The sequence below is a fragment of the Tiliqua scincoides genome, chromosome 5, assembly GCF_035046505.1.
Source record: "Tiliqua scincoides isolate rTilSci1 chromosome 5, rTilSci1.hap2, whole genome shotgun sequence".
Lineage (NCBI taxonomy): Eukaryota > Metazoa > Chordata > Lepidosauria > Squamata > Scincidae > Tiliqua > Tiliqua scincoides.
The window spans coordinates 87,013,868-87,030,774 of record NC_089825.1 but is presented as its reverse complement, the minus strand read 5'-3'; the positions used below and the strand labels follow the sequence as shown (position 1 = coordinate 87,030,774).

At 47.9% G+C, this 16,907-nt stretch overlaps 1 pseudogene; it reads right to left on the bottom strand.

The window, feature by feature from the left end:
- Positions 1-1,347: 1,347 nt before the first annotated feature.
- Positions 1,348-1,464, bottom strand: LOC136654928 (5S ribosomal RNA; annotated as a pseudogene).
- Between the last annotated feature and the right edge of the window lie 15,443 nt (positions 1,465-16,907).

Genomic DNA, 16,907 nt, shown 5'->3' with positions numbered 1-16,907 from the left:
TCTCTATAGCAGGGGTGCCCAAACCCCGGCCCTGGGGCCACATGCGGCCCTCGAGGCCCTCAGTGCGGCCCTCAGGGAGTCCCCAGTCTCCAATGAGCTTCTGGCCCTCCAGAGATTTGTTGCAGCCCGCACTGGCCCGACACAACTGCTCTCAGCGTGAAGGCAACCGTTTGACCTCTTTGCATGAGCTGTGGGATGAGGACTTCCTCCACCGCTTGCTGTTTCATGTCTGTGATGCAGTAGTGGCAGCAAAGAAAAGGCCAGTCTCGCTTTGTGCAAGGCCTGAGCTATTGCAAGACCTTCATTTATTCATTCGTATAAGTTCACCTTTAATATATTCATTTATGTAAACTTATGTAAATTTATTCAAATTTTAAATGTAAATTCATTCTTTCTTTCCCCAGCACCTGATACAGTGTCAGAGAGATGATGTGGCCCTCCTGCCAAAAACTTTGGACACCCCTGCTCTAGAGCAAAACAGAGGTTCTTTAGAGGCCTGAAATCGCTCCAGAGGTGAGGTGGGGGACACTTGCATGCCATGGTGAGGTACCATGCAAACCTTTGCATCAAACTGCTTTGCACCCCCTCTAGCTATGCTACTGTGCAGGATGCAGCAAGGCAGGTGTGTGTGTCTACTAAAATGGCAGCTGTTCTCTAGTGACGGGTTGGGCATCACACACAAACAGCCTCGTGCATGATTTTAAAAAACAACTGAGGTTGATGATACCATGGGTTCATCCAGTTAGATTACACAGGCTTTTTTTGAGTTGCCAAGGATGTTTGAATGAATTTAGTATATTTTTGAGGTGCTGAATCAAAAAATAGTATCAGTTTTGCCCAACTGACTCTGGTTTTGGGCGTACGGCACAGCCACCTTAGATGCTGGTTCAAGCAGCATCCCTGTGAGGAAGCCAACGCCATGGCTTTCTCATGAGGAAGCAGCCTGAAACGGCATTTAAGGTGGCTATACCGTACCCCCAAACCTAGAGCCAACTGGACAAAACTGATGCCATTTTTGAATTCAGCACCCCAAACATACCCAAGATCTAACTTGTAAGACAATAAAATGTGTCTAGGCCTGTGTTATTTATGTCCCCCTTGGCACCTCTACCTACTTCTTGACCTAGTCAAGTGGGATGAGTGCTCAATCAACTGTTCTGTATCAATTCCAGCAGAAGGACTGGGCAGAATATATTATTCCAGTGGAAAAGTCAGACTGGGAAGATGGGCAATCCACATCATGACCTGTCTGATGTGCCATGTGGCCTCCCAGCAATGTTGCTGAATTCAAAGACTCTCAGGACCATGGTTGGTTGGCAACCTTCAGTCTCGAAAGACTATGGTATAAGCCTACAGCACCCAGTATTCCCAGGCGGTCTCCTATCCAAGTACTAACCAGGCCTGACCCTGCTTAGCTTCCAAGATCAGATGAGATTGGGCATGTGCAGGGTGGCTGCTGCAGTATGATGTCTCAGCAGCTTTTTAGGAGGTCAAGCCATACTGTTACCCTGCACATGCCCAATTTTGTCTGATCTTGGAAGCTAAGCAGGGTCAGGCCTGATTAGTACTTGGATGGGAGACCTCCTGGGAATACTGGATGCTGTAGGCTTATACCATAGTCTTTCGAGACTGAAGGTTGCCAACCAAGGCATAGCTGAAGCCTCTGTTGGGGTGGGGCGGGGCGAAAGGGCCTCAAAATGGGGCCCAATGTCAGATATTTGTATCACAACACATGAGACAAACTGTTGAAATGCAAGAATTCTCCTTTGATTATGATTAGAGGAGGGGAATTTAATGTGGTAGCCAAGATTGTATCTACAGTATTTGCACAATGCAACTGCATTTACTAGTTTTTATACACTAACTCTTAGCATTTATGTTTTACTTCAGGGTGTTTAAGGCACTTAACATACGGTGTTAGCTTTACAACAGCATTGTTGTCATCCCTATTTTGCATATGGAGGTGGGATGAACCTGAGAGATGGTACTTTCCAGAAGGCCACATACGAAGTTCATGCAGAGACAAGATCCAAACATATCCAGAATCTTAGCTCACAGTGCAATCCTCTGCATATCTGCTCAGAAGTAAGTCTCACTGACGGCAGCCTCAGGTTGCAATCCCATGCACAGTTACCTGAGAGTGAGTCCTATTGAACATAGTGAGACTTACTTCTGAGTAGACATGCATAAGATTGTGCCTTCAGTCTCTTTGCCCCTATGTACAGAGCACTACAAACAAGAGGCCCATAATTTAAGTGAATGTGTCATGTAGATGATGATGAATCTTTAAAAAAGTTCAATGCAGAAAACAAGAATGTGTTGCTGTGTCGAGCCTTTTTGTGTTGCCTTAAATTCTGATCTGAGTTTCCATTGCTGTTCACCATACCTAAAGAAACAAAATAGTAACTTTAATTTTTAACAAGTGGTAAAAGCTTTGGGCTGAGCAGGGTCAAATTCTTATTAAAGCAATAGTTCCGAAAACATGAGTTGGGACCCATTGGTGGGCCGAAACCCTTTTTGGGGGTGGGTCGCCTAAGGGTAATGGAAAGATCAGATAACTAATTGCCTCAAGCCCTGAGGCTGTTGAAAAATCAGATACTTTAACTGCTAATTACCCTGCAAAGAGCTCAATTCCTGCAGTTTGCAAGCATGAGTACAAATAGGGAGATAAATGTTTGAGGGTCTTTTTCTGGTTACTATACTATTATGTACTTATAAATAAAGTTTTCTCCCTAGATCTTTTTTAAAAGTTTGGTAAACATAGGTGAGTCCCAATGGAGTATTGTTTTAAAAAGTGGGTCCTGGTGGTAAAAAGTTTGGGAACTACTGTATAAAGCTTTGTTGGAATGCATGAGAAGCAAGGCTCTGTTGGGAAAAGGTGTAACACTGAAAAAGAAGTGATTTAACAACTCCACCATCACTCCCACATACTCAAGTATGTTTTACATATTGCAAAAAAAAAAAAAAAATCAAAAAAAAATCCCAATGCAAAGTCTCAATGCCTGTACAGTACTGTTAATACACAGCTCTTTATTATATGTAAGGAACATCTTTTTTACTTACTCTGAACCAACAAGGAACAGTTTTACACTTCTCAGAACTACCAGCATGCAAAAGTACAGCTCATGTTCCAGAGGGCTAGCTGTGTGAAGTAGTTGCTGCAAAAATGATGACAAGTCTTCTGACACCTAATAGATTTAGAGGGGCAAAAGTTTTCATGGGCTGGAGTCCACTGCCTGATGTATGGAGGAAAACTCTTTGTTGTTTTACATCTCCTGGGCTGCCAAATAAACTCGGGTGCTGGGCATGGATACAACCTTCTGCTGTTCTCACAACGTGGGGCCTCCTCTGTGATTTTTGTGGACTCTTTATTGTCCTGGGCAAAGGTTGAAACAGATCTCCAGACCAGGATAGCGGTTCCCATGGCAGAGGAATAGGTCTTTTCCAAACATCTCACTGGCCTGGTTTGCTGCTACTCTTGTTTTTGTGTTTTTGCAATCGGAATGCAGAGGGGGCAGAGTTTTGGGGCGTTGATCCGAACTGCTCAGCAAAGCATGATTAGGGAAGATCAGCAGGCCTGCCCTTTTGAAGGCCTGCTGTTGACACACAGCACTGTGGTGGTGTGGAATGGAGAGGAGATCTCTGCCTTAAAGGACATGATGGTGTTGTCCCTGTGACTGTCAGGGAAAAATTGAGATATTTCCTTCTCTTAAGTATGATGGGGATTGTTGGCAACCTTCAGTCTCGAGAGACTATGGTATTGCGCTCTGAAAGGTGGTTTTGGAACATCGTCTAGTATGGCTGAAAAGGCCAATTCGGGAATGACAATCCCTTCCACAACGGGAGCAAGTGCAGTCTGTCCCTGGTCTGTCTCCCTGGCTATGGGCCTTCCTTCTTTGCCTCTTTGCCTCAGACTGTTGGCCAAGTGTCTCTTCAAACTGGGAAAGGCCATGCTGCACAGCCTGCCTCCAAGCGGGCTACTCAGAGGCCAGGTTTTCCCACTTGTTGACGTCCACTCCTAAGGTCTTCAGATCCCTCTTGCAGATGTCCTTGTATCACAGCTGTGGTCTACCTGTAGGGCGCTTTCCTTGCACGAGTTCTCCATAGAGGAGATCCTTTGGGATCTGGCCATCATCCATTCTCACGACATGACCGAGACAACGCAGGCGTCTCTGTTTCAGCAGTGCATACATGCTAGGGATTCCAGCACGTATTCTGCAGCAGGATTCTGCTCCTCTAGCTTACCAATATTTGGCTTAGCACTCTCCTACTGTCCTCATGACATCTTCCTCTCTGTCCCTCTCTTCCAATGCAGGGAGTGGAAGGTGAAGGAGAATAGGCAGAGATGGATCCCCCCACCTGCTGCCTGAGGCGACTGCATCAGTTGGCCTCATGAATGGGCCAGCCTTGGAAAGGGGAGCTGTGAATTTGTAGAGGACCAAAGATGGCTGCTTCCTAAACATAAGAGATTGTCAGCCCAATCTTGTCCACGCTTTCCTGGGAGTAAGCCCCATTAACACTAATGGGACTTACTTCTGAGTAGACATGCTTAGGATTGGGCTGTCAAACCACAAACTGTTAACAGCTGAGATCCACAAGACTCAAGTATCTCTTACCATTAGCCACTGCTTCTTATCTTCAAGACTCCTCTGTGCAACTACTGGTGTAATCACACAATCCAGCCCATTATGATGACATAATAACTTATTCTGTCACTCTCTAGCCCTCAAGCAGAGAAAAATTTCAGAAAAACTGAGTGACATCTGCAGAAGATTAAGATCAGAAAAGTAATTGAAACACTGGCTGGAAAGAACCACCAGCAATTGGGACTATCAACCGAATCCTGTATGTCTGTCTTGATTACATCTCATTATAGTCAATGGGACTTACTTCCAGGTAAATGTGGATAGGATTGCAAGCCTTGTGTATTCAGCAATTAAAAAAAAAATGATTGCAACAAAAGTCAGATTACATGACTAATATATATCACAAGCGCTCAGTAATATATATATATTACTAATATATATCACTGAGCGCTTTCCACATGCGCTGCCTCTGACGCATCCTCGGCATCACCTGGCAGGACAAAGTTCCAAACAACACAGTCCTGGAACGTGCTGGAATCCCTAGCATGTATTCACTGCTGAAACAGAGACGCCTGCGTTGGCTTGGTCATGTCGTGAGAATGGATGATGGCCGGATCCCAAAGGATCTCCTCTATGGAGAACTCGTGCAAGGAAAGCGCCCTACAGGTAGACCACAGCTGCGATACAAGGACATCTGCAAGAGGGATCTGAAGGCCTTAGGGATGGACCTCAACAAGTGGGAAACCCTGGCCTCTGAGCGGCCCGCTTGGAGGCAGGCTGTGCAGCATGGCCTTTCCCAGCTTGAAGAGACACTTTGCCAACAGTCTGAGGCTAAGAGGCAAAGAAGGAAGGCCCATAGCCAGGGAGACAGACCAGGGACAGACTGCACTTGCTCCCGGTGTGGAAGGGATTGTCACTCCCGGATTGGCCTTTTCAGCCACACTAGACGCTGTGCCAGAACCACCTTTCAGAGCGCGATACCATAGTCTTTCGAGACTGAAGGTTGCCAATACAATATATCACAACAATTTGCATAGCTTGTGTAATTAACTGTGCAGCTGGATGCATGCCTGTGGGTTCAAAGTGCATCTCACTGAGTTCAGTGGGACCTTCTCCCAGTCAGGTGTGCAATTTCAGCTTTAATTCCCCTCAATGCAGATTTGTGGCAAGCACGGGCTGACCAGTCCAAAGTATATCTTAATGGATAAGTCAGGATGCCTTGAAAGTGCCATTAGAAGGCAGTCTTCTCATTTTTATTTTCTGCAGGTACTCTGGCTTTTGAAATCGATCTCTTCGGAAATCTAATTAATCATCCTGAAAAGGATGGTTTGCCTTTTCATCTTTCTGTGTTCTTCTATTCTTGGGATTCTATTTAGGGTGCTTTGCAAGCATACAATGCTTAATAATGATAATTAATTTGCAATGTAGGTACTTTACATTCCTTTATCTGCATGGGCTTCAGAACAGCTCCCTGAGGGCAAATCAGTATTATTTCTTGCTTTACAGGTAGCCAGTGCTTATTCTGTACATGTAACAGGTATTTGTGCCTGGAAGCCCCAGCCTCTGACTGGAAAGCCCTTCTTGAGCAGAGGCATAACTTGGACAGAGCCTAAGGAGCACCTGTCCGGGGGGGGGGGCCACTACGTAAGGGTGGGAATGACTGTCCCTCAGGCAGTAACTGCCCCTCCTAGTTATGGAGGAAGCGCTGGCAGCTTTGTACCCCTTCTCAAAAGCTTTGTGTTCCTTCTCATTCAAGAGGAGCCTCCACAGGAGAAGGAATGGAGGGGGGGGTGCAAAGCTGCCACAGCGAGTGCTTCCTCCTCCAGAGAGAACCAAGAAATGATGTCACAGCATCACATGATGTCATGAAATTACTGCCCTAGGCACCAGGGCAGTGCGTTATGCCCTGGGTGTGAGGCATGCATTCTGCAGATGTTCAGAGGCACTGTCATTACGGTTCTGTGGGCTTTGAGGCAAGGCCCTATGAACCTTTCTATTCATTCCAGTAATGTGGAACAAAATGATAAAGCTCTTGAGAATGTACACAGTGCTTTTCCTTACCTGCTGTATAATCTATACCAGGGGTCTCCAAACCCTGGCCCAGGGGTCAGATGCGGCCCGCGGCAACCCTCTATCTGGCCCGCGGCCAACCTCTTGTCCCCTGAAAGCCTCTGGCCCACTCAACTGAACATGACCAGAACTGTGCTCAGATTGTGTCTGGAGGGTGTTCTGAGGGCCAGAGATGTTGAATGAATGAGCCCATTCATTCATTTATTCACTCATTTAAGTTCCATCTTTATTTAAATTTTTTTCTGGCCCTCAGCATCACACCAGATATTGATGTGGCCCTCTGGCCAAAAAGTTTGGAGACCCCTGATCTATACCACTGTATAATCACAGGACAGCTAGTCTCAAAATATCTTAAATTAGGAGAAGGGGCTCTAGGCAGCACATTTCATTAATATGTATGTATGTATGTATGTATGTATGTATGTATGTATTGTTGAGCCAAGGTACACAAAGAGAGTCTGGTCCAACAAGAAGCTGACGGAACATACCAAGATCCAGGTCTACGGAGCCTGCGTCCTGAGTACACTTCTGTACTGCAGCGAGTCATGGACTCTTTGCTCGCAACAGGAGAGGAAACTGGACGCTTTCCACATGCGCTGCCTCCGACGCATTCTCGGCATCACCTGGCAGGACAAAGTTCCAAACAACACAGTCCTGGAACGTGCTGGAATCCCTAGCTGAAACACTGCTGAAACAGAGACGCCTGCGTTGGCTCGGTCATGTCGTGAGAATGGATGATGGCCGGATCCCAAAGGATATCCTCTATGGAGAACTCGTGCAAGGAAAGCGCCCTACAGGTAGACCACAGCTGCGATACAAGGACATCTGCAAGAGGGATCTGAAGGCCTTAGGAGTGGACCTCAACAAGTGGGAAACCCTGGCCTCTGAGTAGCCCGCTTGGTGGCAGGCTGTGCAGCGTGGCCTTTCCCAGTTTGAAGAGACACTTGGCCAACAGTCTGAGGCAAAGAGGCAAAGAAGGAAGGCCCATAGCCAGGGAGACAGACCAGGGACAGACTGCACTTGCTCCCGTTGTGGAAGGGATTGTCACTCCCGAATTGGCCTTTTCAGCCACACTAGACGCTGTTCCAAAACCACCTTTCAGAGTGCGATACCATAGTCTTTCAAGACTGAAGGTTGCCAACAGCAACAACATGTATGTAAACATGTTAAACATATTAAACCCCTGCTAATTGGGTAAGAGGCACTTTTTTCAAGTGGGTGCTCCTTTTTTTAGCAGGGGGAGAGTAACTGGCCCATCTCACTCCAGTAGTGTCTGTTCTAGTGGCTGTCTGCTAGTATTCTTTTGCATCTTTTTAGATTGTGAGCCCTTTTGGGACAGGGAGCCATTTAGTTATTTGATTTTTCTCTGTAAACCGCTTTGTGAACTTTTAGTTGAAAAGCGGTATATAAATACTGTTAATAATAATATGTCTGCCTGTCTGTCTGTCTGTCTGTCTGTATGTATGTATGTATGTATGTATGTATGCCTTTTTCCTCCGAAGGGGACAATTTATTTTATCCAAATTGCTTTCTGAACTTTATGTTGAAAAGCAGTATGCAAATATTTTATATAAAGATGTTTTTAATATCTATACAGATCACAATGAAGTGTCATTCTGCTCAGATGCATAAGTGATTGCATCCCACATGGATACACTAGGAGGTCAGAGGTGGCAGAAGTGTGGGCCTCTCAACCACCTCTGACCCCAGGCAGATATCTGACCACATTCCCTGTTGATGCCCATCATGACTATGTTATGTACAGTATTTGAGAGGAGCCCTGGCCCTGAAACCACATTTTGGGACTGAGCTCAAAATAAGTTTTGCAGATGGAGCAACTGACACAGAGAGACAGTGACTTGCCCAAGGCAATTGTGGCAGTAGGTTGAATTCGCATTCCGGGGGGCAGCTGCATCTCATAAACTTCTGTGAACCAGAGCTTGCTTCATCAGATGCATGAAGCATCTAATGTTATATTCATTCAGTCACACTGGAATAAGCCAATTAGACGCCAATTTGTCCCTGCAGTTTGTTGCAATGGCTGTGTGTTAGTGAAGGGCAGGCAGTGTTCACAAATGCACAAACAGGTCTGTTTTCACTTGGCGTTTACAAGGGGAATATGCTTCTTGTTCAGGAGAAACTCCACATTTTTCTTGTACTGAATATACATGATGCAACTGGTCTAAATCTGTGCTGTAAGGTCAAGCGCTGCTCTGCCCACCCTCCTGAAGTGCAACTGGAAGCTGGTGCTGGAAGAGGGCCATTGAGCGCAGGTCACCCAGAGCACAAATTCCTGCCTAGACAGTCCCTTGTTTTGTTTCCACTGCCCCCTGAAGCAAGGGAAAGTGTCTTCTCATGATACAGCCTCTGCATCTCTGTGTGTGTGTGTGTTGTGTGTGTTGGCAGGGGGGGTGGGCTTTTCAAATATTGACAGCCACTCCATTGAGATGGTAGGCTGGAATCTGTTCCAGGAGGTCTGTTTGACATAGTTATTTGGGGGACTTATACCAAACGGCCCACAGCAGCTTGGCTGGTGTGTGTGTGTGTCAGTTGGCATGAAAATGGCATGACAGGAAAGGGTTTAAAAACCCATTTTTGATCCAGATCTGATCCTGGCACAGCTGCTGTTTTACAGTGAAAGTAATGTTTGTTGAGTTTGACCCTGAGAACCTGGTGGTGATGGGGCTGGGGTGAGGGTTGGTTGGGGGTGGTGGTGGTCATCTTCATGAGCTGATGGAGCAGTTCCTCTTGGGTTGTGTTTGTTCAGTCTGAAACTCTGTAGGTTTTCTTGATGTTGATCAGGGGCACAGGGTTTCAGTGGCTTGATTTCAAGGGACATCCTTTAGAAACAACATGAGTATACCCTGCCTTTTACTCCAAAACCTTTCCAGCCACCAGAAAGCACAATGGATGCCTCTTCATTCATTCATTCTACCCAAACTCTTGCAGGTTGAGAGTCTGACCATGTGCCAAACTTCTGTGCCAAACCCCAGTTCATGGGAGGCCAAGGGAGGAGAGGAGGAGACTCATTCTCCCTTCCAGCCCAGCATACAATTCCATGTCCACACCCAATTTGCAGAAGACAGAGGGGGGCACAGAAGGGCTAGTGGGGGGGGTACCTTTCTCCCCTTACCCCACATCCTTACTCCTCTCTCTCTCTCTCTCTCTCTCTGGGTGTGTGGGTGTCCTAAGTTATAGGAAAGAGGAGCATCCCCAGAAAGTATGCATCCTTCCCCAAACCTGGAAAAGGTTTGGAGGGGTGGGATTGTGTGGGGGCAAGTACGCTGTTTGCTGTGTGGGGGCAAGTATGCTGATGGTCCATTTTGTAGCTCAGAGGGGAGCACCGTACAGGAGCATAGGGTACTTCGCATAGACATTTGTGGGGAGTCCGAAATGCTGAATGGGTTTATTATGGGCACCATGGAAAATCGTGCATCCTTTCTCTCTAGATTTGCAAAAGAGGTGCATTCACACGTGTAAGCAAAGAAGGACACGAGGCTCTTCCAGGCTGCTGGCTTTTTCTCTCCACCCCTTGTTCTAGGCTGGGGGGTGGTGGTGGTGGACGACTCGTGTTCTAAGAGGCGATTCAGGAGAGCAAGTCCTTGCCCGATGGAAGGGAACCTGCAAGGGGAAAAGGCGGTGTTTGCTGGCTGCAAAGCGGACGACCAGTGGAGCAGCTCGCAGCCCTCTGGGTTGCTAAGGGAGGGGCCGCGAGGCGTGATCGTGGACCCTGCGTGTCCCTCTCTCGTTCTGCAAAAGGTGCGGGCTGATGGCGTTGCAATGTGTGTGTGTGTGGGGGGGGGGGGTCAGATGACGATGAGTGGGGATCGTTGCATCAGGCACGCGGGGGGGGGATGTCAGGAGGTGCTTTTCTGTCCCCCTTCCTCCCGTCTCTTAATAAGGGGGGGGGGAGATCACAACAGCTTTATGGGTTGCTAAGGGAGGCGGGGGATCAGCCTTTGCATTTCCCTCTCCAGATCTGCAAAAGGTGTATGCGTCTTTTTTTGGGGGGGGGGCACCATTGCATCAGGCAAAAGACCAGGCGAGGGGGGGTTTCCATGCCTTTCTCTCTCTGCCTCTCCCTCCCAGCCCCTCTTCTCCCCCCATCCCCCAGCGTGCAAAAGCCTCACATGACCCACTAAAAGCGGTGCCTTTGGATGGCTGCGAGTGGGGAATGAGCAGGGAGGGGCCACGGGGTGGAGACAGACAGACACAGAGGCGGTGGCGCGGGGTGGGGGGAGAGGGGATCGCGCCTTCTGCAGCCGTGCCCGCCGCGACCAGTCGGGGGTCCTGCCCCTCCCCATGGATCGCCCCAGCGCCGCCTCTTGGAGACCTTAAGGGGTCCAGCATGGAAGAGGTAAGGGGTGGATATGGGGGGGGGCAAAGCGTAAATTGCTGGGAGGGAAGCGCTGTGGGGCTGGAGGCTGGCGGCAGGGCGTGGTGCTGCTCGCTTGGATCTTTCCAGTGGGGGGGGTCTTTTCAAGAAAGGGGGGTCCCTTGCAAAAAATGAAAAGGGGTGCCTGACTTTGGTGGGTGCTGCGCGTCTCGGTGTGCACCGGGGGGTGGTGGTGGTGAGGCTTTGATCCGAGCAATGGAACTCGAGGTAGAATGTGTGGGATCGGGTGCCGCAGGACTTGAGAGGGAGGTTTGGGGCTGGGGATGGGTGGAGTGGTGGGGATCGGTGGGGTGGCAGAATGAACAGGGCTGGGGGCAAGTGCGGGAGGGTGGGGGGGTGAGCTGGGTGAGGTGCCGCGGGAGCCCGCAGGGGTGTGTGCCTGGGGATGCGCGGAAGCGAAGGGCAGGAGCGGAGCATTCGTGGGGCTGGCGCGGGTGGGTTTGTGCGTTGCCCAAATGAATGAACACCTGAATCTGCAGGACGGTGCGCTCAGCGCTGGGAGAGGCAGGGCTGTGTGGGGTCTGTGTGGGGCTGGGTGCTCGGGCTGCAGTGCAAGCCAACCCACAGATCAGATGGAGGGGAAAGGATCTGGATCTCTTTGGGGTGTAGATGCTCTCAGGGGCTAAGTGGGTAGTGTGGAGGCTACTTGGGGTTCATCACCGGGACGTTTGAGCACAGTGCGGAGCTGAGAGCAGGCTGGAAGGCGTAGGTCTGCCTTGCAAATCGACTGTGTAAGCAGAGGGGAAAAGAGGGGAGTTGGGGCCCCATTACACCTATGTGTATGCTTTGGGGTTCGTGGTTACCCTGCATTTGTAGGTTGGAGTGTTGATTGGGACTTGGGGGGGGGAAGGGACCGGCACCAGTGAATGGGAAGCAGAGAGATGTGGGGGTGCAGCTTCCAGTAGCGTATGTGACTTTGAATGTATGGGGATAGGTGGGGGAGAGCACAAAGATAGATAGGCATGGAGGGGTGGGCAAATATGGACGTGAACTTATGGAGGTGTGAAACTGGCAGTGTAGAAAAATGGGGCCGCACCAGTTTGGCCGCACACTTGCAGAGCAGTGCTTGGGGAAGGGGATTGAATTATTTGGGTTGCAGGATGTGGGGACCCTGTGAAGGTTGAGGTTTTATTATGATTTTACATTTCTGTCCCTGCTTTCTGCCAGGAGCTTAGAGACTCTGTTCTCACCCATTCCCCCCCCTCCAACAACCCTATGAGGTAGGTCAGATTGAGTGTGTGCTGTTGGCCCACAGTAACTTTCTCAGCCAGAATTTGAACCTGGGTCTCTTTGTTCTTAAGCCAGCTCACTAGCCATAACAGTGACTTGGGGATTTGGACATGGGAAGTCCAGCAGTTGGAACTGGCATGTGTGATTGGAGATTGGCAGGCAATCCCTGATGAAGGCATGTAGGGTGAACCTTCGGATTCCTCAAAAGCTTATCAGGAAGGTTCTTCCATGACAGCAGTGATGGGTGACCTGTGTTGGGTGTGTTTAAGCTCATGCTCTCAGTTTAAGTAGGGCAGCAGCAAGTAGCAGTTATAGCCAGCAATGCCATCAAGAGAGTGTGCACCCTTAAATGTCTGTCATGGATAGGGATTCTTTTCAGGACTGCCTTGACCAGTGTAGGTTCTCCAAAGATGGGAAGCTTGAAAACCTCTGTCTGTCTGTCTGTCTGTGTGTGTGTGTGTGTGTGTGTGTGTGTGTGTGTGTGTGTGTGTGTGTTTAAGGGTCTTGATTTTCATTACTTCAAAGTACCCCTCAGGGTTAGAATCCAAATCTGAAAACTACGTTCAGAGTTCCAGAAGTCAAAGTGGAATCCTGATGTTTTTCTAATGGTTGAATTTATGTGAATCTTCATTTTGAGCTCCTGGTCTTCTGCTTGCCCAAAAAGTACTGTGTAACACAAGAACTTCCTACATATGTAAAATAGCAGGTAGTCCTATAAAAGACAAGTTCTGTGCCAAGTAGTGAAACAGAATCAACCCAAGTAAAAAAAGCAGTATAGCTGGTTGTGTGGGGCAACAGAATTAACCACGTTTAGGTTGGTCTCTTTTCAAACAGGCTGGCCTGTGGATCTGTATTTTCTGGGAATTGTTGCTTCTTCCACCACAGTGCTTTTTACCTATCTGGGTGAGTTGGGGTTAGTGCATCAAGGTTCCATAAATTTGGCTTTTCTTTAAACTTGTAGTGGGGGGAGTATGAATTATTGAATTGGTTTCCAAAATGTACCGTCAGCAATGCTTTTTCTTTTTTTAAAGTGATATGTGCCAGGTCTCAAACCTGTTGGAAGATAAATTGAAAGCCCCTTCCTGCTATTTCTTGATCTGTGGACATTGGTATAAGTTGTTGGGTTTTAAATAATTTCTGTTTATACTTTGATGACTGGATATGTTTCTAGAACTAACTCTAGATGTAGATTCAGAGGCTCAGGTTAAGACTTAGCATGTAGTTATTATTTTAAATAAGAAAGTGGTTGTTTAGGACCCTAAAAATAGACTTAGATTGTAATCCTAGGCATGTTTACTCAGAAGTAAGTCTCATGAATTCAGTGGGCTTTACTTGCTGGTGTGTATAGCGCTGTAGCCTTAGCAATTGTGGCTGGCTCCTCTTTTCAGTCTTTGAAAGTCATAAATTGCTCACTCATTGAAATCAATGGCATGTTTTTTTTGTTTCTGTTTTTTACTTCCACCCCATCATCACACCAGAGGTTGATTCTCAAGCAGGGCTTAACCAGGCCTCACCCTAGCTTGTTCTGCAAACTGGCTTGTATACCTGGAAGTTGTGAAGTGACAAGGAAAACTGACATTTAAGCATGTGCAGAGTGCCTGCCATCCCTAGTGAGCAAGGGGCAAACCTTATTCAATTTTCCAGCATTGTTGCAGCAGTGCCAATGGGGTGTGTGTGCTGCATCCTGTGGTGCAGGGGCAATCATGGAGCACTCCTCAAAGTAAGGGGACACTTGTTTCTTTCCTTCTAGGCTGTGCTGTGGCTGCACTGATGCTGGAAAGCTGGATAGGACTGGGCCCTAAATCCTGCCAACAATTTTTGAAAAATAGTAGAAACCTATTAAATCAATCAATAAAACCACTCACCTCCGGAGATTAAGATTAAGAGTGGTTGGGTGTCCTAGTCTGAGGGAGTGACTTAGGTCTTATCTCCCCACACTTCTTTACATTACAAATAAGCACTGCTCTCTAGGAGGGATGGGAGCCCCCAAATTCCCTCAACCTTGTTCTAATATCAAACTATTGTTTTATGTTTTGACTTAATTTGCCCTTACAGGCTTACCTTTATAGCCATAAGGGCTAGAAACTTACCTTTTAAAATAACATGACCAACCAAATAAAACTTGCAATTCTCAGAATGCTGAGTACTTGTGCATTTGGTAACAGTCTCTGTGCTTATGCAATTGTGGCATGCATTCGTTACAGATAGCAGAGTATGATAAATACAGCACTTAATTGAAGAAGACCTTTCTAGCTGTCCATGAACTGCCACTATTGAACAAGTTGCTTAAGGGATTGGATTTCAACTAGCAGTGAGTGGGTCATGTCCTGACCTAAGGCGGTCATGCTCTTGGTGCTATTTTGTTGTTGCTGTTCTTAAGGTATTTATCAAGTGAAGGGGAAGGGCTGAGAGAGAAAAAGGAGCTTGCAGAAGCGTGGGTGGGAGGTGACCAGATATGAAAGAGAACAGAGCTATTTTCGCTGTTGTGGAGAAGAGACGTCTGCGTTGGCTCAGTCATGTCGTGAGAATGGATGATGGCTGGATCCCAAAGGATCTCCTCTATGGAGAACTCGTGCAAGGAAAGCGCCCTACAGGTAGACCACAGCTGCAATACAAGGACATCTGCAAGAGGGATCTGAAGGCCTTAGGAGTGGACCTCAACAAGTGGGAAACCCTGGCCTCTGAGCGGCCCGCTTGGAGGCAGGCTGTGCAGCATGGCCTTTCCCAGTTTGAAGAGACGCTTGGCCAACAGTCTGAGGCAAAGAGGCAAAGAAGGAAGGCCCATAGCCAGGGAGACAGACCAGGGACAGACTGCACTTGCTCCCAGTGTGGAAGGGATTGTCACTCCCGAATCAGCCTTTTCAGCCACACTAGACGCTGTTCCAGAACCACCTTTCAGAGCGCGATACCATAGTCTTTCGAGACTGAAGGTTGCCAACGATGATGGAGAAGAGGGAATTTCTGCAGGGACAGCTTCTCACGCTCTCACAAGACAAGTTGCGCATTCCAACATTTCTTCTTCTGCGTAACTGTCTTGTGGTCATTGATGATTAAGGGCCCAATGCTATCCAATTTTTCAGTGCAGGTGCTGCTGTGCCAATGGGATTTGCACTGCTTCCTGTGTTGGGGAGGCAGTCACAGGTTCCCTTACCTTGCAGCTGTAATGTGGCTGCACTGGTGCTGGAAAGTTGGATAGGATTGGGCCCTAAAACAATTACAGCGTGTCCTGTGTTTCAGATTTAGTTCAGTGGTAGGAGGATCTTGAGGTGTTCCCTAGCCCTTCCTAGTAATGCCAGAGATTGAACCTGGAATCTTCTGCAGAAAAAGCAAAGTACTCCACTACTGAACCATATGGGATTACTGGTGGGTCCTAAATCTGAAAAGGTTTGAAGCCTATTAACTGAGAAAAAGATCAAGCAGACATCTTTCAAAAACATCCAGGTGTAAAGTGGTGTGGGTTTGTGTTGGTGAGGGAGGCGTCCCTTGTGACTTGGTTCTTGTAATGTTTATATAGTATGATGTTGTTCAGAGCACTTCACACATGTCATCACAGTCATCTTTACAACAGCCCTGAAAGGTAGGCCCGAACAATCGCCCATCTCCATATTGCAGAAGAGGGACTGAGGGCGCAATCCTAACCAACTTTCCAGCACCAAGGTAAGGGCAATGCGGCTCCGTGGTAAGGGAACAAACATTCCCTTATCTTGAGGAGGCCTCTGTGACTGCCACCCAACATGCAGGATGCAGCACGTGCCCCATTGGCACAGTCAGGGCTTTTTTTGTAATGGAACACACCGGAACGGCGTTCCGGCACCTTTTTTCCCCCCTCCTCTCTGCCCCCACCTTTTCCCCCCTGCCTGCACTGCCCCGCCCCCTTTTTCCCCTCCTCCTTGCCCCCACCTTTTTCCCCCTGCCTGCACCACCCCGCTCAGCACTGCTGGCTAGGGAGGGATTCGAACCTCCAACCTTGTGCTCCACAGCCCAGCACTCTCTCCATTGGGCTATAGGAAAGCCTATTGTTAAAGTGTTCAGAACCAATATATAAGGTCTTCAGCCCAGCTGGTGGCTATAAGTGCCTCAAGTATTAGTTCCAAACACTTTGAGCCTAAGAGCTCTGGTGGCTCAATAGCTAAACCGCAGGTCTGTGGAGCCAGAGGCTTGGGGTTCAAATCCCAGTGAGGAATAATTTTTTTTTTTTAAGGTGGGAAGGTGCTCCATTGCTGCAAAATATAAAGGTTGGTTGCTAGTTGCCAAAAGGGGGGCTAGTTGAGGCTGCAAAACTCCTCAAAGTTCAGTCCCAGGCAGGTTCTTATTTGACCTTTTTTTTTTTAAGTTCCAGTTAGGACTTAACCCACAGTTAAGCTCCTGGAGTGAGCCCCCTGCTGGAGGCTGTGGGTTAAGTCCTACCAGGGACTTTAAAAAAAAAAAAAAGTTCAAAAAAGAGCCTGCCTGGGACTGAACTTTGAGGAGTTTTGCAGCCTCAACTGGCCCCCCTTTTGGCAACTAGCAACCAACCTTTATATTTTGCAGCCATGGAGCACCTTCCCACCTAAAAAAAAATTATTCCTCATAGGGATTTGAACCCCAAGCACAGACCTACAGTTTAGCCATTGAGCCACCAGAGC